This window comes from Lichenostomus cassidix, chromosome 11, assembly GCF_008360975.1.
Source record: "Lichenostomus cassidix isolate B80296 chromosome 11, HeHo_3.0, whole genome shotgun sequence".
NCBI lineage: Eukaryota > Metazoa > Chordata > Aves > Passeriformes > Meliphagidae > Lichenostomus > Lichenostomus cassidix.
This window is the reverse complement of record NC_139492.1, coordinates 19,210,333-19,236,736: the sequence shown is the minus strand read 5'-3', so window position 1 is coordinate 19,236,736 and position 26,404 is coordinate 19,210,333. Positions and strand designations below refer to the sequence as shown.

General features: G+C 42.2%; 1 long non-coding RNA gene across 3 annotated transcripts in view; it reads left to right on the top strand.

Moving 5' to 3' along the window:
* The first annotated feature begins 306 nt into the window (after positions 1–306).
* The window catches only part of LOC146432420 (uncharacterized), a 48,865-nt gene continuing 22,767 nt past the window's right edge, over positions 307–26,404 (top strand). The window contains exon 1 of one of the 3 annotated variants that reach the window (XR_014854588.1): positions 307–1,131. This is a non-coding gene — a long non-coding RNA (uncharacterized LOC146432420). The remainder of the gene's footprint in view (positions 1,132–26,404) is intronic. The other 2 variants (XR_014854586.1, XR_014854587.1) reach the window with 2 other exon arrangements.

Here is a 26,404-nt window from a genome sequence, read left to right as displayed (position 1 = left end):
TTTACAGAAATGTCAGGTTTGAACAAAGTCTGTGTTCTTTGAACAAAAAAACTCCTTCAATACTAGAAAGTAGGAGTAGGCAGAAATATCTTCCAAGTAGCATGTTTCAAATTTCAATTTGCTGCCAAGGGCAAATGGAGATATGTGGCTGGTGCCTGTGCCCTGGTTTTCGCTGGTTTGCATCACCTGAGAGCTGCCTTGCTCTCTCAAATCTGTGCTCAGCCAGTGCCTGCCTGGAGGAGACACCTCCCTCTGCCAAGTTAGCCTGACCCAAGAATAAATCTTGGCTTGTGCCCCATGTTGGTTTTCTTCTAGAAGATGTTTTAGAATATGGTTGTGCTATTTGTAAAAGTCAAGCATGTAACCACTAGCTTTCTTAGATACTGCCATGTATTTGTGGAGCACAGGCCCTTGCAAACCACAGTTATACAGGAGAATTGAATTGAACTTTGCATACATGAACTAGTGTAAAAAAACCTAGGTCTTTGGGGTTGGGTTTTTTTGTTGTTTGTTTTTTTAACTGAAGCTGATATTAAGAATATATCTCTCATATTTAAATATTAATGCTGTCTTTATTTTTTTTAATGTTAGTGGCTAATCCTGTTTATATTTGCCCACAATACCCATAAATGTCAGTGGACCAAATCCTTCTTTCACATTCATATTTGTTGCACTAGTCATATTGTTTTGAAAAAATTAACCAGTTGGTATTCAATACAAATGCAAAAAGCTGTCCTGCTTAAAAAATGTGAGGAGCACAGTTCATTTGAGGAGCACAGTTGAGGTGAAGATGGGAGCAGGAGAGTAGGATGAGAGGGCTGTGGGACTCTGGGATCTAGGAGGTGCATTTGAGGTGTTGTGTGGCAGGGTCAGCAACATCTTCCCCATTCCCCAGCTGTGATCAAGGCCAGCTCTAATATGGGACAGCTGTGTAACCATGGGTCAGGCTGGTGTGAAAAAAAGCTGTAAGAAGGCTTCTTGGGGCTTTCCTCCCTTTAGGAGTCACACAAGCTCCGTTCCTTGCCTGATTTACACTGTGTGTGTGTTGTACTTTTGTGCCTGGCTGATCCTGACCTTGGCTTGGTTTTCTGGCCTGAGCTTGGCCCTGCCTCATCACTGCAGACTTGTCTGGTGAGTGCAGGGCTGTGGCTGACCCCAGTTAATGCCACTGGACCTGCTCTGCCTGCTCTGAGGCTGTGGGACTCTGGTGCTTGTTTGGGAGGTCCCTGCCTGCCATGCTTTGCCTCTGGCCCCCTACTTGCTTCCCTGGGCAGAGGTCTTGCTGCTCCAAGGTATGTGTTGGGGGATTTTTTCCCACCACTTTGTTGAGAAAAAATTGATGTCCTGTTGGTCTGTCAACATGAATGTGTTTGCTTGGGAGGATAGACTTGTGGAAACATGTGAGGGGAATTATTCTGATATGGTATTGATTTGGTCATTAGAGAAATTAATTGTACTGATCTCTGTTCATGAATGGTGCTTTATGTCAAAAGAGTAAGTGTGTGTTTTGGTGATGTTAAAAAACAAACAAAAAAAAGGCATGTAATTATTGGTTACAATGTAAATTCTACAGATAAGAGTCTAGATCAGTCTTATGATCTAAGAGAAGGAAACAATATAATATATTATAATTTTTGTTGATTTAGTGGGTTGGAAATTCAGAGCTGAAAAAGAATGTGGTAAATATTTCTACTGTGGGTTTCCTAGCTGAGAAATTTTATGCTTCTTACATTGCTTTCAATGATGCCCAGAGCAAGTCATCCTCAGCTGTGTGAGTCCAGGAGCTAACGTTGCCCGTGCCCATGGGAGGCCTTAACCAGGTTCACGTGTGCAAAGCATCCAATTTTAAGAAGAATAAGAAAATATTAAGACAGTAATGAGAATTTTGTGTAGGTCCAAAAATAATTTGTTAGATCTCAGGGAATAACATACTGCTTACTGTCCCCTAAACAAAAGCTCATGACTGGATAGCAGGTAACTAATTCTTTCATAAGAAGGGGTTCTGAAATAAAAGGGTACTTTGATGGTAAAAACCCTCACACTTTGGGACAAAACTCTTTCTTTGGCTCATTGGTTGTGGTAGCTTTGTTGGCAGAATAGGGTAGAGGAACAACAATTCCCTGCTGCGTGCCAGGCTGAAGCTTGGCAGAGCTGCTCTGCGCTGCCCTGTGTGGAGGGCTGCCCGCTGCCGAGGGGGACAGGGGCTGTGTCCTCCTCACCCACAGTCCTGGGTGGACAGTCCCAGGCCCCACCTCATTTACCAGCTGAGCCTTTCTTGAGGCAGATGCTGCTCCTGCTCTGTGCCTGGCACCCCCCATTCACGACTAGCCCAGAGCCATTCTTGCCCACCTGCCCTCCCCTGTTGGAGACCATTTCTCCAAGGCCTCTCTGGTGCTCTCTGATGACTCCTCTGCTCTCTCCCTGCAGCCCTGAGGGTTTGGGTCTGGAACTAAACTAGCAGAGGACTTTGAGAACCTCTCAGGTGCTGCTGTGCCACACCACTGGTGATGGCTGTGGGGCCAGCTTGGGTGCAGCCTCGCCCTGCAGTGCCTGTGCCTTTCCCAAGGAAACCCTCTTCTTCTGTGGATGGGAAGCAGCCAGCACAAAGGGACAGCTATGGGAGCTAAGGAAATAGCTACAGTATGTATAACAATTAACAAGAATAGATCTACTGTATTGGTGGTTGCTCTTAATTTTCAGCTTTGACAGGTTGTTATTAAAGGACCAGACATGTTTTAGAAATGGTGAGTGTAAACATTACTTCATCTCTTTGCTATGAGTACTTGGAGGAGCTCTTTTCCCTCTTTTTATTTTTTCCTTTTCCTTAAGAAAAGAGGAATGTTTTCTCTTTGTGAATAGGTGTAAAGTACTAGCTTGTGCCAAGATGCCTGGTATTTGGCCTCCTCACATGCTTGCAGGACATGGGCTGCATGTAAAGCAGGAGAAGTGTAGAGGGTTGGGACAATGGATATTGGGGAGTAATTGAAAGATTCAAAAGAAATCTCAGACGTTGCAGGGAGACAAAAATTATAATGAAAGTAAAGGGAAGGTAAAAGGGCAAAACTTTGCAGGGCAAGAGAAGCTTTTTTTTTTTTTGAGGGACAAACACTGTCATGAAGCTTTTCCGTGTTTCTTGGCATTTATGTACTTTTGGTATAACAGGAGCATTGCAGTGAAGTTTTTTGGTAAGAATGTAGGTTAAAATAAAAATTTGTAATACTACTGTACCCTTGTTCAATTCTATTCAGGCAGAGTGATGGAGAGAAAAAGGTAACGACACCCAAAATATTTTCCATTCTTCTGTATGAATCTCCTCCTTTGAATTATTATTTGAAACTCAGAGAACTGTTTTCTAAATAGCTCAGTCTTGAGGCCAGTTTGAAACTTCATATTAAGCAAGTGAACAAAATCTCTTCTTTCTAGTTAGTTCAGTAAATAGTTTCATAGCTTAGTTCAGTAAATAGACATTCCTGTTTGCCTGTTGCCCTGTGATGCGCTGGGCTCCTGATCAGGCTGTACAATTGCTGCCTGGTAGGTGCTCAGGTACTCCAGCAACTCCACCCTCCTGGCACAGAGGTGGGAGGCAGGAGCAGCTCAGTGCCCTCGCTGTGGATCAGAGCAGTTCAAGCCTTGCTCTGGAGAACTTGAATCCACCTCTCGATTTGTTTGGTGGAAAGGTGCCTGGTTGCCTGAGGAGTCAGAGGCAACTGGAGCTAATGCTGGCCCCACAGGTTGTTCACTGACTGCAGAACATGCTGGGGGTTTGATTGCATCGTTGCTCACAGCGCTGTGGGCTGGGCTGGACCTTTGTCTCGGAGGCAGAACAGCACTGCCCTTTCTGTGCTCTCCTCTGTGCTCGGGGCTCCCACGGGGGATGAGAGCAGTGCCTGGACCTCCCAAGGGCTCCTGCTGCTGATGGACAAGGCCAGCTCAGCGGCTTAAATGCTTAAATACTCAGAACCTGACAAAGATTGGAGGTAGGGAATCCATCTATCCATAGAGGAAGCTCTGATCTTGAGGGACCTTTGTCCACCTCTGACCCTATAAATGTACTTGAAAATAAATTTAGGTGATTTACCATTTCCTAAATAGAAAAACATTTTCAGAATGCTAGAATTCTGTAATGATTTCTTAAAAGAATTTGCCCCCATAAATGAGCATTAGTAATACCTTCCAGGAGAATAAATCATCTTTTACTTCAGGAGAATATTACTTTACCAACACAAATTGTTGTTTGGAATATCTCAGTCTAAAAGATCTCTTTCTATTATTGAACAGTCTATTACTTCTTAGAAGGAATGCATAAAAATATGTTGTATCAGGTTCTGTCACAACTCAATAGACTTCACAGCTATTTCAAATAAAATTAGTACTAATATAAACAAATATACTCACAAGTATATCTGAGCAAGACTTAATGTTGACATTTTATTTTGCAAAAAATTCTTGAAATTTGAAAACCTCAGGAATTTTTTCCAGAGTAACTGTATGCCTAACCTTGGAACCTAAAAGAAATAATTATTTAAACTACTGTAGCGTAATACATTTTGTGCTGTACCACTGACACTTACTGTTGCATTAGGTTTTTCCCGTAACACAGAAATTCCAATTTTCACCCAAAATATTCATAGGAACCTGGAAAATAGTTTTTGTTTCCTACTGAAAACAACCATCAAGATTTTATTTAAAAAATAGAAACTCAGGTTTTATGTAGCTACATTAATAAGTACAAAAAAAAATAGTTTTAAAAATAAATTCCTGCCTTTATTTAGGCTTAGAGAAGGCTCCAGGAAGACCTTATTGTGAACTTGCAGTACTTAAAGAGGACTTATAAGTAAGATGGGAACAGACATTTTAGAGGAGCTGTAGTAAGTGGACATGGTGTAATTGGTTTAAACTAAAATAGGGTCAATTCAGCCTAGATACAAGGCAGAAGTTTTTCATGGGGAAGGTGATGAAACAGCAGAACAGGTTGCCTGGAGAGGGGGTGGATGCCCCATTCCCAGAATCATTCAAGGCCAAGTCAAACAGGGCTCTGAGAAGCCTGATCCCATTGAAGATGTTCCTGCTCATTGTAGGAAGGTTGGATTTGATGACTTTTAAAGGTCCCTTCCAAACCATCCTGTGATTCTAAGAATTATTTTTGAAAATGGGGATGAGTTTCCCGAAAGATCTATGCCCTTATTTTGTCTTTCATATATGAATCTTCAGTTGACTAAGGAATCAACCTTTTTGGGATAGAAATGAGGACTGGCTGGTGTCCAGGTATTACTGGGATTTTTTATTTATTTTTAAAAATCGGTCACTAATTGGATGCAGACCAGGACACACATTCATGCTCATGAAGATTTATGAGTCTGCTGCTGTTCCCCTCTCATTTAATTAACCCTGCTGGGGGCCAGGCACATGTTCTGAGTCAGGTGAGGCAGGAGCTGAGCATTTGGGCAATATCCACCCCTCCCAAGGGCAGGGAGGTGGATGAGGAGGGGGGAACAAGGAATTTTCAGGAAGTGTTTTGCCAGCATCATCCAGTTCAGAGCAGCTACCTGAAGCCTCACATGCCCTGACACACTGCCTGCCCTCCCTGTGCAGGGAAACACCACCAGATTGGCATCTGTTGGTGGCAATGTCCTAGAAATAATATTTTCAGAGGTCTGCTAATCTGACAGAGATCTATCATTTTTCAGAAGATGATTCAGAAAAGCTCAGCTTGGTTATGGAGGGCTGACACAGTGTCAGGAAATAGAGGTCACAGCTCACTGCCTCTGGAGATACTGCTGCTCAGGAAATGTGAGGGACAAACTATAAAGACATAACCTGATGCTTGCCAAAGTGTCTGAAAATGATGTTGTGCTTGATCTGTGTGTCAAGCCTCTGCCCTTTTTAGATGACTCTTTTAAATCTGTATGTGTAACTCTGTGTTTACAAAGTGCAGCCACAGCCAGTGTTGTGAACATCACTGAGGAGATCTCATAACAATTACTTAAATGGTGTGCCATGAGCAAGTTTTTTTTTCAGATTAATAATGGCAAATACTGCCAGGAAATTGGGCCTGATAGCAGAGTATGAAGTTGCAACAGTAAATAGTCGTTTGAGAACTTCACACAGTAGAAATAATTTAAATTCCTTTTCATATTTATATCAACAATGAAAGAATTCAGGGACAAGAATAAGAGATTAAAATACTGTTTGGAAGAAGGGATGGCCCATTGCATGTCTGAGTAAACAGATCAGGTTCGGGTTGTTTTCAGGAAGACCTGGAACTGGAGAAGCAGCAACCTTCCTCCTCTGTGGAGTCTGTCAGCAACTGCTCCGTGGGGCTTCACATTCTGCAAACGCAAAGGAGCTCAGGCCCAGGGGCAGCACCAGCCATGTGTGCTGCAGTCATGCAGACCTGAGTGATTTTACCTGGTAGGCTGACGTGAGTGTTTTCCATATCAAGTTCCACCCTTAGTGTCACTGAATGCTGAAGGACACCCATTGAGTCCTGCAGGAGGAAATATTCTGCTTCTGTTTCTCAGAAGACTTTTTTCTTATTTCTCAGCTTCACACATCTAGAGAGTCTGTACCACGGTTCACTTCCTGGTGCACAGTAGGTTCTTTGCTGTTTACCAGGAAAAGAGGAAATGTGACCCCCAGTAGCCTTTTGTGCCAATGTGAATATGGTATTTACTGTTAAGATTGTGCAGTTTAAGTCAAATGGCAAATTTGGGGAATACCAGTGTGTAGAACAGCTTGTGGCCTTAAGATGTCACTGTGATGGAATGACCTATGGGGAGTCAGTTGATGGTTCAGGATCCTGAGAGCTATAAGAGCTAGGAATGTAGGACCAACCAAAATGGATGTTTTCTCCAGAAAAAAATGAGGAAACCTCTAGAATATGATAATGGGAGAGGAGAAGGAGTTAAATTAATGAAACTGCCCCATGTTAGAGGAGAGGAAAAAATGGTGGAGAAAATGAGGATAGGGATCTATATTTCAGGTTTTCACCTGCCAATTCCATTTACACAGACTAGACATCTTCTTTACAACAGTGGATTTGATAAGGTCTAACACAAATGTTTTGTTGGGGGTTTTTTTAGACTTCCATGGCACTAATAAGGTTTTTCCTAAGGAAACCATGCCAGAGACAGGATTATTGCCATTGCTTTATCAGTCTCTTTATAACTTGTGAATTTTGGGCCAACTTCTAACCAAATTTGGTTGTTCTTAAAGTGATGTGAAAATAGCTGGGGAAAAAGTGGAAAGAATTTTAACTTTTTCTGAGGGAAAAACTGTATTCATTAGAGAATCCCCTGAGGACATCAGTCTTGGGACATAAAATCAATGAGAAATAATATTTTATTTTGCTGCTCAAAGAACTGTTCTTAACATCTTAGCAAGATCTTTAAAAAGTTACATTTAAAGGGAACTCTATAATTTTGAGGCTATTAATCCCTCGTGCTGCAAATGTTTATGTGCAAGACTAGTCTTGGCAGATCATTAGACTTTAAAGCTATTCCCCATTAAGTTCATGTATAAATACTTGCAGTATCAGGTCTTTGCTGAAACTAAATAAATGCTAGAAAGAGCTTTTTACTGTGGCTGGAATATAATGTCTTCAGTGATGTTGTATCACGTTCTCCAAGTTTTGGGGGTTTCAATGAAAGGAAAAATGGTAGCATTCATCTTGGTCAACATACAGAGATCTGTGGAGATATCCTTTGTAAGGAGACTTACTGACCCTCTGCTACAGCATAGTACATCTGGGAAAAACAAACTCTGGATAAATTAGGTAAAGAAATTTGATTTTATGAATTATGGTGGTAGGAAAATGCCTGCAATGTGCAATTCTTTTACATAGTTTAAAAAAACTGAAAAAAAGAAAGAAAAATGTTCTATGGCTATTTACACAAGGGAATGGAAGCTGAATCAAATGTTAAAAAAAACCCCAAACAAACAAAACCCACAAACCAACACAGTTTCTCGTGATTATTTAGAAAATATGAAAAATACCACACTGCTGTCAGACTGGCACTGTTTTTCAAGATTTAAAATTAGCATTGAACAGTCTGTTCTGGGAGCCCATAGTTCTGGTACATTTTTTTTTCCACCGCAGTCAGCCTGGATTGACTTGCACTGCTCTCCTTGCTTTGAGTGCTGTGGCTGTTCAGTCAGGAATGCACAACTACAACGAGCAACAAGGAGGAGGAATTATTAGGGTTTTTTACAAATTTAGATTTGCATGAGGGAGCTGAGATGTTGACAGTTATACTTTGAGACTCTAGCTACTGCAGCTGGATAAACATGTACTAGATATCTCAAGGCCTCGCCTTCTCCCACTCCTATGACAGAGAATGAACCAAATGCAAGTCCAAGCTAATCTGAAAAATAATAGAAGAGCTTTCAACAAAACCGATTTATCTATGAGGTCAAAAAGCCTCAGCCTAGTTACACTCCTAGACAGGCTTTACTTGACAACATGGTCATACTATCTCAGGGGCTGGGAGCTGTAGTGTTACAGACCACCCAGAATTATTGCTCCCACAAGGCAATGATAGTGGTGCTATGATTTCACTGCCTACAGACCTGAACTAACATTTAATAGCTTGGGTAGCCATGGGAAACCTACTGCATTGTTGTGTTTTATGGATCACTTTTCCGGTGTACTTTTTAGGCACCGATAAAATTATGTTGGTAGATTGGAAAAATAAAGAAGGGTAGTAAGGAAACAAATGAATAAACAAATTGATATTGGCATGTAGAGTTTAAGCAAAGGTAGCTGTGATTAATGGACAGGTTTCATCTCCTTGGGCTTCGGTGTGTTTGACACCAGAATTCTGTCAAACTCCTTATAGAAGTAGAATACCTGGGTGGTTTTTATGGTAAAAATATAATAGTGTATTCTCTGGATAGAAAATGTGAATGAATCCCAAATGTAAAAGGGCTCCCAGTTTACTGAATCTGTAGACAAACTTTCTGGGGCCTTTGTGTGCTTCAGTGATGTAAGTATAAGTGCAGGCTACAGGAGATAAGCACTTGTGAAAGCTGTGCTAACCTTGTGTTGAGAGAAATTTGTAGAAATAGATTGCCATAAATCTATTCTAATTGCTGAATGATCTTCAAGTTGATGGACCATTCCCAATGTAGGTCTGTTTGAGAGAAAGCAGCAAAAATAAAGCAAATCCAAACACAGACCTCAAACAAACTTCAGAATGTTTCTGTAGAGGTTGTGTTTCTATTCTTGCTTCCTCTCAAGTCGAAAGAAATTCTGCCATAGGTTTGAATGGGAGCAGATTTGGCTTAAGAAGGGAGCTATTTTCATGGGAAAATATTTGTACACATGGAAATATGTTTGTGTAAGTGCTGATTTACATATTCAAGTGCCTGTTTGCATAAAGAAGTTTATTTGGGCCCAGCTGTTCATAAATACTGTAAGGTGCATGTAAGCCTCCTTTTCCCTATTACTGTTTGAAAAAGTCTGTTACCATCCAACTGGAGCTGCAAAGTAACACAATTTCTTTTGTCTTTTTTTCTTGCCCTAGAAGCTCCCTCACATCCCAAATCCAATAGGACACCTATGACTTATAGAAACTACCATGTTGATTTCCAAGTAAATCTTTCATATCTACAAATAGCTTTTTGCTACAGTCATGCAGGCATGAGTAATGTTACCTAGTAAGTTGAGATTACTCTTTTTATATTATGTTCCACTGTGAGTAATTAACAGCACATACTTTAATCAATGTGCTTTCTCTTTTTGTGGGATGTTGTGTTGGGTTTTGGGTATTTAGATGGTTACAGCTGATGTTGAGGATTTTTTTTTTTAGCGCATTAGGATTGTAGTGACTCACATCTGTACATTTGCAGTAGATTTTGAGTGAGTGTTTTGTTTGTTTCATTGGACACGTTTTCAGTTCTGAGTACTGAAGTCATGTCTAGCACCAAATGGGAGTGGTGCCATCATTGTCTTCCCAAGGAGCTCCCAGATTTGTGAGTGCAATTCTACTCTCTGAGTTGTAATTTAGCATAAGCACAAACACTGCCATAAGTATCAGATTGAACTGAATTCCCGGTGGGTTCCCCATGGCCACACCTGGTGTTGTGATCCCCATTGTGTGAGCACTTCCTGGAAAATCTGCTTTCCAGAGATAATTAGCTCTGGCGTTGGGGAAAGCACACATGGAGGAGGAAGAGGAGGCAGGAAGTGCTCTGATGTTTCCCTCCCAGCTCCTTCAAGTGTCTTTGATCCCAAGTACTCTCAGAATTTAAAGCCCTTCATCATCCTCAGTGGTTACAAAGATGAATATTGGTAATAATGCACTTTTTAGTGTAAGCTAATCTCTTGGAAAAACAGAATGTTAGCTGCAGATTGTCAATAATGCTTCTATATGGCTAAAAATGTTTAATTCCTATCACGATATTGTGAGCTAAAGCTGACTTTCCACAGACTGTGATCTACTTTGAATGCTGCAAATTATTTACGATTTGAATGATGAATGTTTATTATTTTGTTATATACAAACCTTGTCATGGACACAGAGACTTTTGTGTGATTTTCTTTTTTGAATATGTCAAATTAGTCATAAATTTCTTTGGAGTTAGGGTCTTTTTTTCCTCCTTGTTTAGTAAACCACAGGGAAATATCCCACTCCTTGTGTTGTTAATTCCTTGAGCAGCGTGCCAGAAGAATGTGGTGTCATAGAAACATCTCTTCCCATCTGAGCAGAAGGATTCCATGGCCAGAAGTGTGTGGGTTTGGTGTGCTGTTCTCGGCAGCCTGACTCATGTAGCCCAGGAACAGGGCTCTTCTGCAGCATTGATTTGGCAGTGTGTGGCCCTCAAATTAGCTATACAAATTGGAATAAACTTGTGGTGTTCTTCCAGAGATGGATGGTTTGGACTGTGATGGACTTCTTGGTCTGATCTTCAGAGAGAATTGTGAAGTCTTTCCCTCTTTTATTTTCTGGATGATGAATTTTTGTGTTGAAGAAAGACCCAGATACTTGCTCTTGCTTGAAAACTGACCCAAGTGCTTTCATTTGAGGCAGCACATGGTGAGATATGTGGCATCAACCCCCCAGTGATGTGATCCCCCAGCGTCAGACAGAGCATCATCTCCAGTTTCTGTTCTTTGTCCCCTTCCCCATCTCAGCCAATGCCTGAGTGAAGTGCCCTGCTCTGCTCTCCTGGGAACAGCCTCTGGCTGGAGCACCCAAACCATCACCTGTTTCCCATGAACTCTTTAGGTCTAGTCTTGACACCCTTACCAGTCTCCTTACCTTACTGTCAGAGACAGCTGCTTCTCCCTGTGCAATTTGGGAATGCCCAGTACAGCTGAATCCAGCAAACCACCTGTGAATTGTATATTCTGTGTGTTGTATTAACTGTTTTGATGTGTTGCTTGGAAAGCCTTAAGAAGTTTTTGTGTTTTCCAACTAGCTTGTATTGCCCTGGATGTGGGGAGAGACTGAGCTGCCCATGTGCCAAAACACCAAGGAAATGTCCCTGTCTCTGGTCTTCCACTAATCTGAATGAAGCTTTTGATCAGAGAGAGCAGTGCTAGCATTGCACAAACTGACATCTGAAACCCTGAAACTGAAATCCAAAAGGGTTTTAAGCCCCTTAAAACCTGTACTGCAAAGGCTATTTAAAATACTCTAAGATATGAGAGGAATTAAATCATTACTGGGAAAAAATCCTTTTTTGTTTTCTCTGGATCAGCCTAGGTTTTATCACATGTTTCCCCCTGATTTTAGAATGGGGCATAACTGGTAGGAAAGGCAGTTGTTTCATAGGTAATACCCATTTTGAACTTGCAAAAAGATGTTTATTTGTGATCCTAGGAAAGTCTTTGATAAATTCAGTCAATTTTTGGGAAAGATTACTATATTCTTACTGCACTGTGTTAGGGCTGTGTTTGATGTTTTCAAAGACTCTCTAAAGCTTTTTTGAAAGCTCCAAATCTGTTTTCCACTCAGGAGTTACTCAGGTGGATTTTCATGGTTAAAGTTCACAGCTGAGAGATGAATCCTGTGTTGTGCCTTGAACATGCAAGGAATCAGCTGCATATTTCCCCCTTGCACCCCTAGAAGAGCAGCTTATTTGCCTCACATCCTGAGGCTGTACAAACACAATGTGTTCAAGTTTTGCATTTATTTGTTTGTTTGTTTGTTTGTTTCTGATGGGGACGATAGAACCCTTCATTACAATTATCTGCTCCTGCTGTTGATTTCTCATTTATCAAAGCAGTCTCTGGCTCTTACCTTGGAGTTGAATCTCATCCCTGTGGCAGCAGAAGCCAATGAGCTTTGAAGTACGCGCTGTGCAATCACTGCAAATAATGTGATGCTGGGCAAGAAACACAGATGTCTGACAGCACGTGGTATTGCAGCAGACACCTGTTGTGTCCTCTGCTTATTGAGAAGCATCAGTTTGTGTCCAAGGAAGGGAATGTGCTACCCTGCTCAGGTATTCAAGGATAATAAAGTCCTAACTATAGGTTCACAGGGATATTGTGCTTCTGCCAGACACAGAAACATAGACATTGGCTTTCTTTATGTTCCAGAAGTTGAGTTTTGATTTAAATGATACCTTGGGCATTAAATTAAGCCAATGTGTAGCTGTAACTACATGAAGGACTTCTTTAAAGATCTACTCCTGTAAACTATTTTAGCATTTTTGCGTCTGTAAACCAGGTTTTGCCTTGGTAAGGAGAGCTATTTTTATCTTCAGAAATCTGCTATTTATCTTGTAACCATAAGAGATGAAAGCATGGATCTCAGCTGACTTTCAAGTCACATGAAAGTGTCCAAAATATTTGCAATGAAATGTTTCGCTAGGAAACAGCTTTCAAAATTTCATCTAATGATGGAAAACAGTATGTCTTGCCAAAACTTTCCCTGCATGTCTAACAGGACTTTAGTTTAAAAAGTCTATTTCCTACTTAAAAGCAGAACAGCTGCATTTGGAATGCAAGGTGATTTCAGATTTTGCTGTGTGGGAAACCTGTATTCAAACACTCCTGCAGTAAATGTATCTGTTTGTTACTATTCTCTGTTTGCCAAATATAATTTTATTTCTCTACTAATATTTGTATGTTGGTGGTTTCATTGTTTCTTCTCAGTTGTATCAATACCTGAGAAATGGCCACATAAATGTGAAATTTGAAATTTAGTTTCGATGCCAGATAATAACAACATCTTCAGAACTATGTTTTTGAAAGCATGGGGTGTGTGTGTGTGTGTGTGTGTGTGTGTGTGTATCAGCTTTTTAAACCCAATGTGATTCTTTTCTCCTGAATAAAATTATAAATTATAGTAAACATGTGGTGGGTCTGTGTCGGGCACCATCCCTCGTGCAAGGAATGCACTGATCCAAATGTTACTGCTTGTTAATTTTAAGATTCCTGGTAAAAGGCTCCTCCTAACTTTAAAACTAAGATTTTTGCCCCAGTTTTGCTTGTACAGGTGGATTTTATCTAGTGATTCTCCATGACAAGCAACACAGAAATTTGCTAGTCTCCTAAGTATTATAAATATTCTGCTCTGTGCTTTTGTATCCAAGACAATAGCTTTTCACACAGAGCAATTCAAAGTGATATGACCACAGGGAATGAGGAGAGGTGGTAAATGCTAACATTAGAGATTGTCAGACTACTTGGGGCTGAACAAAATGTAATTGAGATGCCTCACTTTACTGGAGCATCTCTGGGGCCAGGAGATGGAGGAGGAAATGTTGGGAGAAGAAAGATTGCTTGCACTTGGGACATTGGAAAACTAGTGCCTGCTATGCCAGAGACAAAGCAGAAATTTTCAGTCCAGGTCACTGGAATTTGGCAAGAGAAATCTTGAATATGGGGATCCCACATCCCAATGAAGTCTCCAGTATTTTCTCTTTTGTGTTTTTGATGGTCATTCCCGTTCATTGAGAGAAATTGTGCCAAAATATCCGTGTTTTGTTCCTTATGCCATGTTGTACTAAGGAAAAAGGGAAAAAGAGTGCAAGATACAGATCTTTCTGGTTGCCACAGAAGAGTTCCCTTGTTCCTGATCTGTTCCAGTTAGGATTAAGTCCAGCTGCTCATTAGGTCTGGAGCTGGCTTATTGTCCAGTGTGATTTCTGTAGGAGTTAACAGTGCCCAACTGCTCTTTGGGACCTTCTGGCTGGAGTCACCTTGGTCATCCTTCTCTGTACAAGTGCATTTCTCTCCTGCAAATCTTGTGTTCCTTAGAGTCTCCACCACTGGAAATGTTAAGAAAGATTTTGTTCTGCTCTGCTGTAATTTTTGGGAAATGAGTGAGATTAGAATTGCTGACCAGACTGGTTTCCAAAAGAGTGAATCCGAAGCCATGAAAGGAGCTAGAATTAAGAAAGCAGTAAGGAAAATAGATGTGAAATAATAGCACCAAATTTTGTACTGCAGAAAATTTTGTGATATTTGTCAACTGTGTCTTGTCAGACTTTGTCAGCTGTCCTTAACCAAGCTAAAAAGTGGTGTGGGATGATAAAAAGAGAGTACCAGTGACTAATCATAGCTAGAACCTGCTCAGAAGTGCTTGCCCCAGGCACTCTTGTTTTTTGATTTTTGGGGGTTTCTTGGTTCACTGAGATGAATGACTTGTAATGCTCTTAAATTGTATCTCCCTTGGAGCTTAGAGTAGATGCACATGTCACCCAGCCAGTTTCATTACTTGATTAAGGTTTTAAATGGCGCAACATTATTTTTTTCTGGTGTTGGACAGCCAGCTTGCAGATTATTGTGTTGTCCTTTGACTTCAGCAAGTCACCACTCTGAATCCTACTACTTAGGAATGGAGCAGCAGGGATGTGCTGGTGTCTAAGGCCAGCAGCCCTGTGGAAGCTCAGATCAAGGCTTTGTCTGATACAGAAACTTCATGTAAGTCTCACCTCTAACATTTGCTGATAATATTATAACTTTATTGATTCATAGCAGAAATGCTTCCTCCCTAGGGATCAGCTGTGTGATTCTCACACGTGGTTTGTGAGGGTCTTTGCTAGTGGAGAAGGAAATCTTGACCTTACTTAATCTTCACATCAAGTTTGCTGCTGAAGTGCAGTCCTTATGTCCACTTGAATGGTTCCCTTTTAACCTCATGATTGTTCCTAAGGAGGGAATAAATGTCCAGTGCAAAATATCCTCTAGGTTATCTGACAAGCATTGCCGGGGATATTGCCATGGTTGAATTCTGTCAGGGAAAGCCACAAAGTCCTTGTGTTGTATTTCAATTCATTCAGAAACTCTCCTTCAGTTACATTTATTAAGTAGAAGCTCTATGTTAGACAGAGTTGGATTTACATAGGTACTAAATATTATATGTCTGCCCATCCAGAGTTGTATTTTCTCCCTCTCTACAGACATCTGTTTCTATGTCTTACCTGGTGTCCATCACCACAGTCAATCAGCATACAGACATCAACAAATTATTTCTTGTGATAGCACTGGGAGATAGATATCACTGTTTCAGCTCTGTGGATGAGTCACTGGGGTTTAAGCAAATTGCTCAGACAGACAGTGAGAGAAGGCAGGAGCTGATGTGTTTAGTATTGTCCCTGTCCCACTCCTCGGGCAGTGCTGCACGAGGGAGATGCACTCTGTTCAGCTGACAGGAACCCACATTGCCTCCCTTCGAGTTGTTTTGAGAACAGACTTGGAAACAAATGTCTCTTTGCACTTGGAGCTCTACTCATTTTGGAAATCTCAACTTTGGAAATTTGTTCTGCACAAATTGAAGAGAGGTTCAAGTTTCAAAATGCAGTTCTCCTCTTTGTTGTCATCTTTTTGACTCTTCAGCTCTGAGGTTTGACACTGGCTTGCTTATAGCCATAGTAAGATTGCAGAGAATTCTTTTTGGTATGTGTACAGGCTTGGGCAAAATGTCCTACAACATTATGAGAGGTTTCTCCCTCAGAGAAAGAGTTCTTGCTGCTCTTCATATAAAATTTAATACCAGTTCTTAGGAATGAAGCTATTTTATCTATTTAATTCCTTTCAGAATATTCAATTGATATGTTTATTTGTGGAGCTGCTGTGCTTTCTTGGTCCCATGTATTCTCTTTTCCAGTGTGACTATGTGATCATGGTTGCAAGCTGTTGGTGAGCTCCTTATGATGAATGCCAGTGTAACTACAAATGATGCAGTTCTCTGCTGATAATAGCCCTCTTAGCTGTGTTTTGCTTTGTTTGTGAGAGGTACCTGTTTGTGAGAGTGTTACCTGGCTAAGTCCCAGACCAACAGCTTTATTGCTGCCTGCATTCTGGCAAGCCTCTGTTTTCACAGTGGGAAATCAGGAGGACTAAATCCTGCAATAATCTATTCATATAGTTGAAATTAGCAGCCAGGCTTCTGCTCAGAAATTATTTACCTACTGTCAAATTCTTGCCAAGGGATGCTTTGATCCATAATGGGATATCCTTGTGACCTTTGCAAAAGTCCTCTCTATACCAATGTTTTTTTTAACTTTAGAAAAACATCAGAACTAGTTTCAATTTCTAGAGTGAGACTTCAGAAGGTTGAGCATGAAGAAACAAATAAAAAACAGTATGGGAGGTGTATGTGTGTATTTGGAAATTACTGGTTGTACCCTTCCATTTTGTCTCCAGGTTTTTCCACTCAGTCACAGGGAATTAATTTATCTTGTGATGGGGCACACCAGTGATTCCTGCGCAGGAAACCATGATGTGCACATATGGTCTGTACCTGCACCCTTAAAGACAACCAGGGAGATGTGGGAGACATTTTCCCAGAGTGTTCTGCTGGATTTCCAGAAATGTCCCATTTCCAAAAAGCCACAGTAGCTAATACGAGCTTTTGCTGTTTTGGCAATATTATCATATTGCTGTGCCACAAGCAAAGCAAGAAAACACAGATGCATAATTCAGGTCAGTGAAGGTTTGTGTATGGACAGAAAAGCTCTTCTGGAGGGATGGAAACAAGGTTCAGCATTGCTGACCTTGCTGGTGAGGCCAGCTGTGGTGCTCCCTGGTTGCCCACAGGAGCGACAATAACCAAAGATCTGAAGGGAAGGGAAGGACTGGGACTGCAGGGGGACCCCTGTAAATGAGCCATGATGACAATTGCCGGCAGGGAACTCAGGCAAAGCCAGGTATGCAAGCAGCAGTGCCAGCTCATCTGGCTGTGAGGGCTTGGCACCCTGGCATGGTACTGCCACCGGCATGGTCACAGGGCTCAGCTCCTCCCAGGGACAGGCAGATGTGCTGGGAGAGGTGCAACAAGCTCCCTGCATGCCGGGCACCTGTCAGGTTCCCTCTCAGCTCTCTCTCCTGCAGAAAGGTGTCTGTGCTAGTGCAAGGCTGTTTGGTTCGGCTGGAGTGTGCATGGCAAAGTGGTAAAAACCAAAATAGTTGGAAAATAAAGGAGGCAGGTACCTGAGCACAAATTCTTGAAGCTCTTAAAACCTCACCTGGAGTCTGATTTAGCAACTGAAATATTTTTATATGCAACTGACTTCTTGCGCCTGCAGTCAGTATAGTCATGGGCTGTACTCTCAGGTATTTAGGCTGTAGCTATTTAAGCCTCTATGTTACAGTCATGGGCTATACTCTCAGGTATTTAGGCTGTAGCTATTTAGGCCTCTATGTATACATCTGAATTCCTTTTCCCATCCTTGTATCATTTCAGAGCTTCTGGCTATGGCAAAAAGATGAATGTGGAAGAGGGGAGTATTCCTTAGGGTTTGTTTATTTATTTATTTATTACTGCTCATGAGCCTTATGAAACATTCACAACCATGGAAAGACTTCGTCAGTAATTGGCAGGGGAAGGGATGCAAAAAGAGGCCTTCTGATCTATTTTAGTCCTTCAAGATGGCAAAAAATACCCTACAAACTGCAAGAGGAATCTGGGCGTAGGACGTTTATTATTTCCCCCTTGCAAGCCATCACTGCTGCTCTGGAGATTTTAAAAGCCCTGAGTGACTTGAAAGGTAGATGTGACATTGAGCAGGAAGTTGCTGATGGGAGACTCTCTCAGGCCCATGAAGTCAGTAAACGTCCCGGGGGCAGCTGTTGAGTGTCACTGCTGTCACACTGTGGTTTAACTGGGGGCAGGAGCACTGGGAGGATGGTGCTGTCAGATGTGCTGGCTGCTGGTCCTGCGGGGAGCCTCACCTTCCCCTGGTGGATAAGGAGAGTTTGACAAATACAAGGGGAATCTTTAATAAGGCATTAATTCAGGACTTTGCCTGTTTCACACCACTGTGCTCTGCTGTGGGACTATTTTAGATGTAGTGAGTTATAAATGGCAAACTCCAAACCTCCTGACTGTCTACTGAACACCATCACTCCTGCGAGCTCTCTGCTGCTCAGGAGATGACTGTCAGGATTTGGGGTTTGGAAATGGTGATTGTTCTGTCTGCTTATGGCATGATTCATAGGCTTTAAGTTAAGCTGATACTTTCGGACTCTACCTGATATTCTTTTTTGGAAAAAGAGGGTTTTGGGGAAACCCAAAATATTCTGCTGTCTTGAGTTCATTGTCACTGTCTTTCAGTGATAAGGTGCCATTTAAGACATCTCTGATAACTTAAATGTCCATTTCATAGATACTGTACACAAGCAAAGAACAAGAAAACACACAGGCTTTCTCATTAGCAAATTTGCCTGAAGTTAAACAGGTTTGTTGGAAAAATGGCATAAAAGGGGTTGCTGCTGTGCTACAGTCATGCAAAAGGGCTTGGCTGGCATGACATATATAAATGAAGATTTGGGATGAATTTTACTCTTTGAGTTAGCATTGCTGTTTCTTATTTTTCAGTACATTGTAGACTTAATCATGAAACAGAATAACTTATGACTGTCTGACTCTTAATTACAAGTGAAGAGCAGAGTTGAAGGAACTTTTGTGGGTTTGGCCAAAATGAACATTTGCCTTTAATGTTCATCATTAAAACGATGCTTCAGGGAATTTTTTTTCATTTTTGCTTGTTTGAGAAACAAGACAAGCTGAAAAAAAAGGTCTCAAGCCAGTCAACAAAAAATAAAGTGACCATGGATTAAATTAATATTTTTATATGGTACAGGAGAACTAACAATCCAAGAGCCACTTTTAAAACATCTCTCTTGTTCAAGGCAGAACTGGATTCATTGTGGTTATACTTTATTGTATAACCTTATCTAGGAAATTGAGATTTGGAGGAATTTGAGAATGGATTCCCACTGAAATAAGTGTTCCACATACGTTAGAAAACACCACGGTTGCTCTGGGAGAGCACATGCAGGTGTCTCTCCCTGCTAACCAGCTGGAGAAAAAGCACTGGTTCCGACACTTTCATTTAAACACACTAAGATTTAATATTTCTTTGATGTCCTTCTGATCCTTTCTCTTGAGGAACTGAATGAAGTGAAACCATTATTGTAAACACAGAAGACATTCAGTGATGTTCCAAAGAGCACATTTTTGGCAGCAGTGAGCTTTCTCCAAATAGCTGCCTGGGAATTTACAAATCTGTCACATCTGAATCCATTTTGTGGACATTTTTTGAGGCTGCACCTGCCTCACAGAGACAGGCGGAGAGGGAGAGGCTGTAGATATGTTATCCATTTGCTGATGCTTCAATAGGGCTGAAAGGGAACAGCCACGTGTTATGGTCTGATTACAACACCTTGGGTGGCAAAACATCTTATTGCTTGTGAGAGAGCACTCAGTGAGTCAGTTCTGCTTTCTGCTGTGTTTTCCCTAACCCGGACTGCAGGGATTGGGGTTTTTTACTGAGTGAAGTGTAACTTTCTCCGAGTTATTCTTGCTGAGAAAAGAGAATAGTCAAGTGGTGGAGATGGAGTCACCGAGTGGGAGAAAGATTCCTGGCGCTGCTGTACTTACCCTGCAACTGGCGCTGCTACTGGAATAAAGAGGGCAGCAGCGAGTCACGATCGTGCGGCACCGCAAGGGGTGGCACTGGGCGTGCAGGTAACACCGCAGAGATAGCTTCGGCTAGTCTGGAGCGCCAATTGTGCTAATTCATGTTCATGAAGTGCATGTTTGCTAGTCATATGTGGGTCGCAGTAACTCCTAACTCTGCAAAATTATCCAAGTGGTTGTCTATAAAACATAAAAGCTTTTTTATTATTAGGATTTGACAGATGGTTTGTTGTCCTGTGAGAGTCAAGAATGGAAAGTGAATTTAAAGCTTCCTAATGTATTTTCAAAGTGAATTGATTATTGTTCCAGCTCAGAAGCCCTGGAAATGAACTGAAGTTCTTTTAAGAACATAGACTTCTTGGTTGGTTCCTGTTGTTTCTGTCTGCAGGACAGTTTTGCCCCTGACCGCAGCACTCCTGGCGCTCGCTGGGTGATGTGACTGTCATAGGAAGACTGCAGCTCACTTGCTTTTAATGTTTCTCCAGTCCCAGGTACAGCCAGTTTGCCATGAGCAGCCACTTACTGGTGGAACTGAATGCTCTGAAATGGAAGAGGGAATCAAAAGGCTCATTTATTGGTAACAGCTTTTGGTTATCCAGAAAAACAAAACCAGACTGCTGGAGTCTGGATTTAGATTTTTTGGATGCAGATGCTTTTATAGTCCCTTTGGCTTCAGTCAGACCTACCAGAGAGGTAGGAGGAATCAACTGTGAGGAATCAACTACTCATGTTCTTGTCTTTTTCCACAATTTTGGGAGGGGTCTCCTAACCCACTGTATCCCTACAGAGTTTATTTAAAAAACACATGGACATATGTATTTACATAGACATAAACATAAATTCATCCTCTAAAACATAAATGCTTTCTAATTCCTTTTGAAGGCATAATTTCAAGGCTGGCAGAGACTTGGAGGTAGAGCATCTACTATTTTTTACTAATTCTAATACCTGCTTTTAAACACCTGTTTCTAGTGGGAATAGAATGGAGAAAGCCCAGAAAGACTTTAGGTAAGCCCTGAACAGTTCCAAGTGTAATTCATGATGTAGCCTCACAGAGTCAAATGTGGCTTTATGGATACAGAAGGCATCTGTACAAACGCAAGGCATTTCTTTACTAATAAAGAATTAGTTATTTGTAAATAACTGTTGGGTTTTATTAGCTCTTCTCCTTCTCTCATGGCATGAACATGAACATTTTGCTCAAATAGTTTGAGGCAGCCTAAAGGTTTACCACAAGTATTGGTGACACTCTGTACTGTGCATACTATTTTCAGAGTAATGCACAACAATACATTTTGTTCTTTCCCCTGCTTGTTCCTGTTCATTCCTGTGCAAATCTCCTGATAAAAGCCTGGGTTTATGTGGAAGATACCAATATATATCTCTTGCACACCTAGCTAAATAATTTTTCACATGACAGCTTTAAAAGCCTCTGGGCTTCTTGGTGGAAAAAATGCTTGGAAACAAGGGACATAGTACTTAAATTAGTTCTATCAGCACTCCTTTTGGTTTTTTTTTTTTTTTTTTGTTGGCTGGGGCTTGTTCTCACAGAGCTTCAAGCTGGATTATTTGTGTTAAACTTCCTGACTGAATTCCAAACAAGTCATCTTTCCCCACAACGCTGACCTTTAGTACAAGGCCAGTATAATTTTAATTTGTTTCAAGTTTCCCTTACAAGCAAGAGAACAAGAAGCCATATCCCTCTAAGACCTGGTTAGCTAGCTTCATGGCAGAATATTTTCAAATTCTAAGGGAAAAAACCCCCCAATAAAGTTGGATATTCCAAACTGGTATTCCTATGGCATGAATCCTGAGTGGGATTAGCTCTACCATCTTCCAGGGAATTAGTTTACAAGCTATGGAAAAACACAGGCTTCAAAGAAAGGTTTAAGTAACAAACCTGATTTTATTCAGGGTTATGCCCTGGTGGAGGCATTGCAGGGCATCTTCCAGACTCCTCAAGGCTGTTTCTGTCCTTGGTGGGGGCAGAGATGATGACTGGGGCTGTAGTTTGCTGAATACATCAGGTGCTGGTGCCATCCCAGTCTCCTGCTGGCACAAGCATCTGTTTCCCCATGCGATGAGCAGGACCCAGGTAATGGATCTGACTCAAAGCAAACCTTTTTTCTTGTCTTTCTTTTTTTTTTTTTCCTTTGCTGGAAGAGTTTTAACCCAAATTGGTTCCCTGATCTGCTCCACTGTACAGCTGCATGACTGCCTGTGCCACCCCACTGGAGGAGGTGAACACAGGAGCAAGTACCTTGGAAGGATCATGCTGTGCTTTCATTTTATAGCCACAATTAGCTATGAGGACAGGAAGTCTCAGTCCTGTCATGACAAGGAATTACTGTGAAATGAGATAGGTTTGACTGAAGCAAATCTTGGTAGTTTCCTATTAGGATGAGAAGAGAGCAACATGTTTGGTGAGACAGAGCTGGGAGTGCCAGCAGTGGGGTGGCAGCTTGGGTACCCTTGAGAATAAGCAGATCTGCTTGCAACTCAACCTAACACAGAGTACTGAGGAGATGTGCCACAGATAAAAGCCACTGGAGAAGTCACAGTCATGTTGTTTGTGGGATGTCTTCCCTTGTTTTAATTGGGATAAAGGCGCATTTCCTGTGTGCAGTTCATCAGCCGTTTTGTTCTCAGACTTGCTGCTGCTCATAACTCAAGTGCACTATCATGACTTTTGCAGAGACTTGGCTTTTGTCCCTCCTTGCTGGACACTTGCTCTCAACTGCACTTGTGGGACCGCAGAGGACAGTCCCAGCTGTGGGGAAGTGATTTTTTTTCCCAGCACTAGGTGGCTGTATGGCATTCTGCAGTGTCCTGTACACAAGTATTTTAAAAGTTGGGAAGTGAGCCATTCTCCAATGGAAAGGCTTCTGTGTTTTCACACATCTTCTTCAGTATCATCTTTCTGAAAGTTAAGAAATCAAGGAATTAAGTCATTTTAGTTGCATAAGCTTGTCACTGGCTGCAGACACTTTTCTTTCTGGGGAGCTGAGGTAGGCATGGAGCCCACCACGAAAGTGATGGTGGTGACTGGGCTGTGATTGCTGCTGGTGGGTGATGTTGCTGCTTTTTGCTTATAGGCCTGGATGTGATCCTTAAAGGGAGAGTCTGCATGTGTGATAGCTGGTCCAGATCTCTAAATGTGCATGCTGCTTGGAGGCCACACGGTGCTCCGCACAGGACATGAGGACCGTCAGAAGGGACTCAGAGCAATGCTCAGGCCCTGACTTCGGTGATCCTCAGGTGTCCGGAGTGGGGGGAGCTGCACCAAGCTTTGCTCATGGACCAAGCTCAGAGAGGATTAAGTTGTGCCAAGACCTGGCTGTGCCCCCAGGCTGAGTGGCTTTGCCAAGGCAAACACATTCCCCCAGAAGCCATGCTCGGCTGCTGTTTTTCACGCAGCCCAGCCCTGAGAAGCAATTTGTCTCCAAATGAAAGGCAGGCAGTTGTTTTCCTTGCAGCACTGTCTTCTCTCCTTGCACTTTTCTCTGCCATGCTCTAGTCTCTGTACAATTCCCTGGCCAATCCCTTCCCCTCTCATTAGCAAAGAACAAGAACAAGATTTTGGCTTAAACATGAATATAAAATCCCATTGTAGTGGTTTGTGGAATCCTACGTGCAAAAAGGCTGATGCAGCAGGGGTTTGACGATGCTCAGTGGTGCCTCTGGTTATTTCTTCGCAGTGAACAGCAGTGAAAAACCTTTCACAACTGGAATCCTTTATGTGTTTGAGCTTCACCTTCTGAATATTTTGTAGTGATTGAAGCTACTGTAGTTTTCTTCTTTTCCGGAGCTCTCTGGGGTGAAGTTCATGCAACTCCACACTGAAATATGTGATGATACAGAAAATTTATTTTGCATTTCCATGGTGGCACATTCCGTGTGATGATACATATTTTTAAGGGAAGAGGCCTAGATGAGGATTAGAGATCTTGGTATGTTCAAAGCTGCTGTAAATGCACAAGGTGAGACACCTAATGAATTAGCAGGTCTGCTGAAATTGTTTATTAAGCCACTAAGTCTAGGGGCACAATAACACATTAGATCTCCATTGTACTGGGCACTGTATGTGGGTAGCAAAAGGTTGGTTTAGGCCCCCAGATGTTTTTTGTAACTCTGCTGAAATTCTAAAATGATGTCACTTCACAGCCTTGTTTCATGCTTGTTTTCTCTGAATGGTTTTGAATGAAGATCCCCAGGACATAAGAGTAATGTGCAGGAGTATTTGTCCCTAGGATTTTGCACAGTTGATCAGACGTGAAAAGGAGACGCTGCAGTGACTCATCTGACCTTGTAGACCCAAGGCTCAGAGTGCCGACAGTGGTCTCTTGCTAAGGTCCCCATCACAGGAATGCAAAGCATTCCAGAAGCTTTCGTCAACAATTCTAGATAGCAGCCAGCAATTTTCTCACCGTTACGGAAAATAGATGGGGAAAGCAAAAGACTAAGTGAGCAAATTATTGCAAACTGCTTATGGAATCTCTTTAATTTATACTTAGCAACATAAACCCACTGTGGGAATGGTACTGCTAAGGGCAGCTGTGATTACTTTCTTTTTGTTTCATTTTTTTTCATTTTTAATAAGGATGGCTTTCAGTGCTAGACATAAAATTTCTACCTGTAGCAGAGCTGCCATTACATTAGGCCAAGATTTTAGCAATACTGAAAGATTTGCTGGTGTTTACTTGTAAGCTTGTAGAGTTGCAAAACTGTCTTCCTTGTAATTAAAAACAGTTTTTTGCCCTCAGAAACTTACTGTCCAAATTTAAGCGGGATAGGTGGATACAGGTCATAGCCATAGCATGTTGCCATCTCTAATTGGCAAAATTCATTTAACCACAGGAGCAGATGAAGGTATTAGGGAGGGGTTTAAAGGAGGATAATGAGGTAAATAACTTTGCAGTTCCTTCGAAATGCCAATCCTCTATAATCAGGAAGGGCATTTTAGAAGCAAGCTTGTGAGCACAAGCAGGGGGTGGGAGAGGCATCCTGGAAGCTGCGCTGGGCTGGATCAGCACTGCTCAGTGCTGGGAACTCCCAGCTGTGGCCAGGGCACGGCAGCCACACCGAGAGAGAGGAGAGAACCTCTGTGGTGCCTTATCCAGCCCAAGCACTCAGAGACATCTACATTGCTGTCCTGGAATATGCCTAATGGAGAAGTAGCTGGGCTAGAGCTTGGGGTTTTTTTAGGAGGGGGGTTGGGAAAGCTGGTTTGTTTCAGTGTCTAATTTTATATTGGAAGCAAACTCTCTCATTTGCCCTCTGAAGGCAGCAGCTGAGCCTGATGTGTCTCTGGGGGGGCAGCAGTGCTGGCCGGAAGCAGCCTGCCAGGACTGCTCTGGGATTTGTTTTCTTTTGATTATGGGAAAAACAACCCGAGATATTTCTGTGCATACAGAGCATTCTTCATGACTGACAAATCTGCTGTCAAGTAGGAGCAAGGGGGAAGTGCCATCTTGAAAGATGACACAAATATGTTTGAATTAGGCTTAAAAACTCAAACAAACTTATTTTTAGTGACTTCCAGAAGCTTCTACTATGAAAAAAAGAAAAGAAAAAAAAGATGTAGCTGCACAGTTAAACCTGGTCTTACTATGGTAGGACTTAGTAGAGTTCACTGCAGTTCACAGCAGCAGGCATGGCAGGAGGGTCTCATCCATGGTGCCCCAGATAACCAATACTGGTGTCCTCCAGGCAGGAACACAGCAGAGTTGTCAGGCCTCTTGGGGTTCCTTACACAGCGTGGGGGGCTTGATGAGGCTTTGTGCTGGCCTTCAGCTTCCAGCCACTTTGGCAGAGGAGGAGAGGAACGGGAGGTGCTGCTCTTGCCTTTCCAGTCCTCACTTGGTTGCTGGCTCTGCTAGGCACACTAGGAAGCACTGGGGAGGACAGAGAATGCTGCTCAAGGGTATCTGCTTGGAAATAACTTTGGCATTTCTGCTGGAAAAGGTCCTCTTGGTGACATTCCCATGTCCTTCAAAGTTGGTGCTCTTGGCACCATGCAGGAAGCTGAGCAATGACCAATGGCTCTTCAAACCAGCCCCTGGCTGGGTCACCTCTGGCTCTCCCACCTTTTGTCCACCTTTATTTTAGTTCAACATGCTGCAGCTTTTTTCTTCCACCCAAGACTCAAACACAGCAAACCCCAGCAGGGTTCATCTTGCTGTGCTCACAGGCCTGCACTTTATTGGGGGAGGCTGTGGGGCTGCATCCAGAAACAGCCCCCAAAGCAGCACTGCAGGTTGGTCCCAATCTTTGGCCATGGCATGGCACTGGTGGGCATGGCCACAGTTGCCTCTACTGCCTCTACCACCTGTCCTTGGGTGTAGATCTGCAACTCAGACAGCAAGAATTTCCTCCTGGTAAAACAGCATATTTGGTACACTGCAGCTGGAGAGGGAGTGAGGAGTAACCACTGCCACATAGTGAGAGGAAATGTAAGTGGTGTTATCACCTCCCTCTAAAGAGTAATATTGGGAAACATGTAAAATACTCTAACCCTTTGTCAG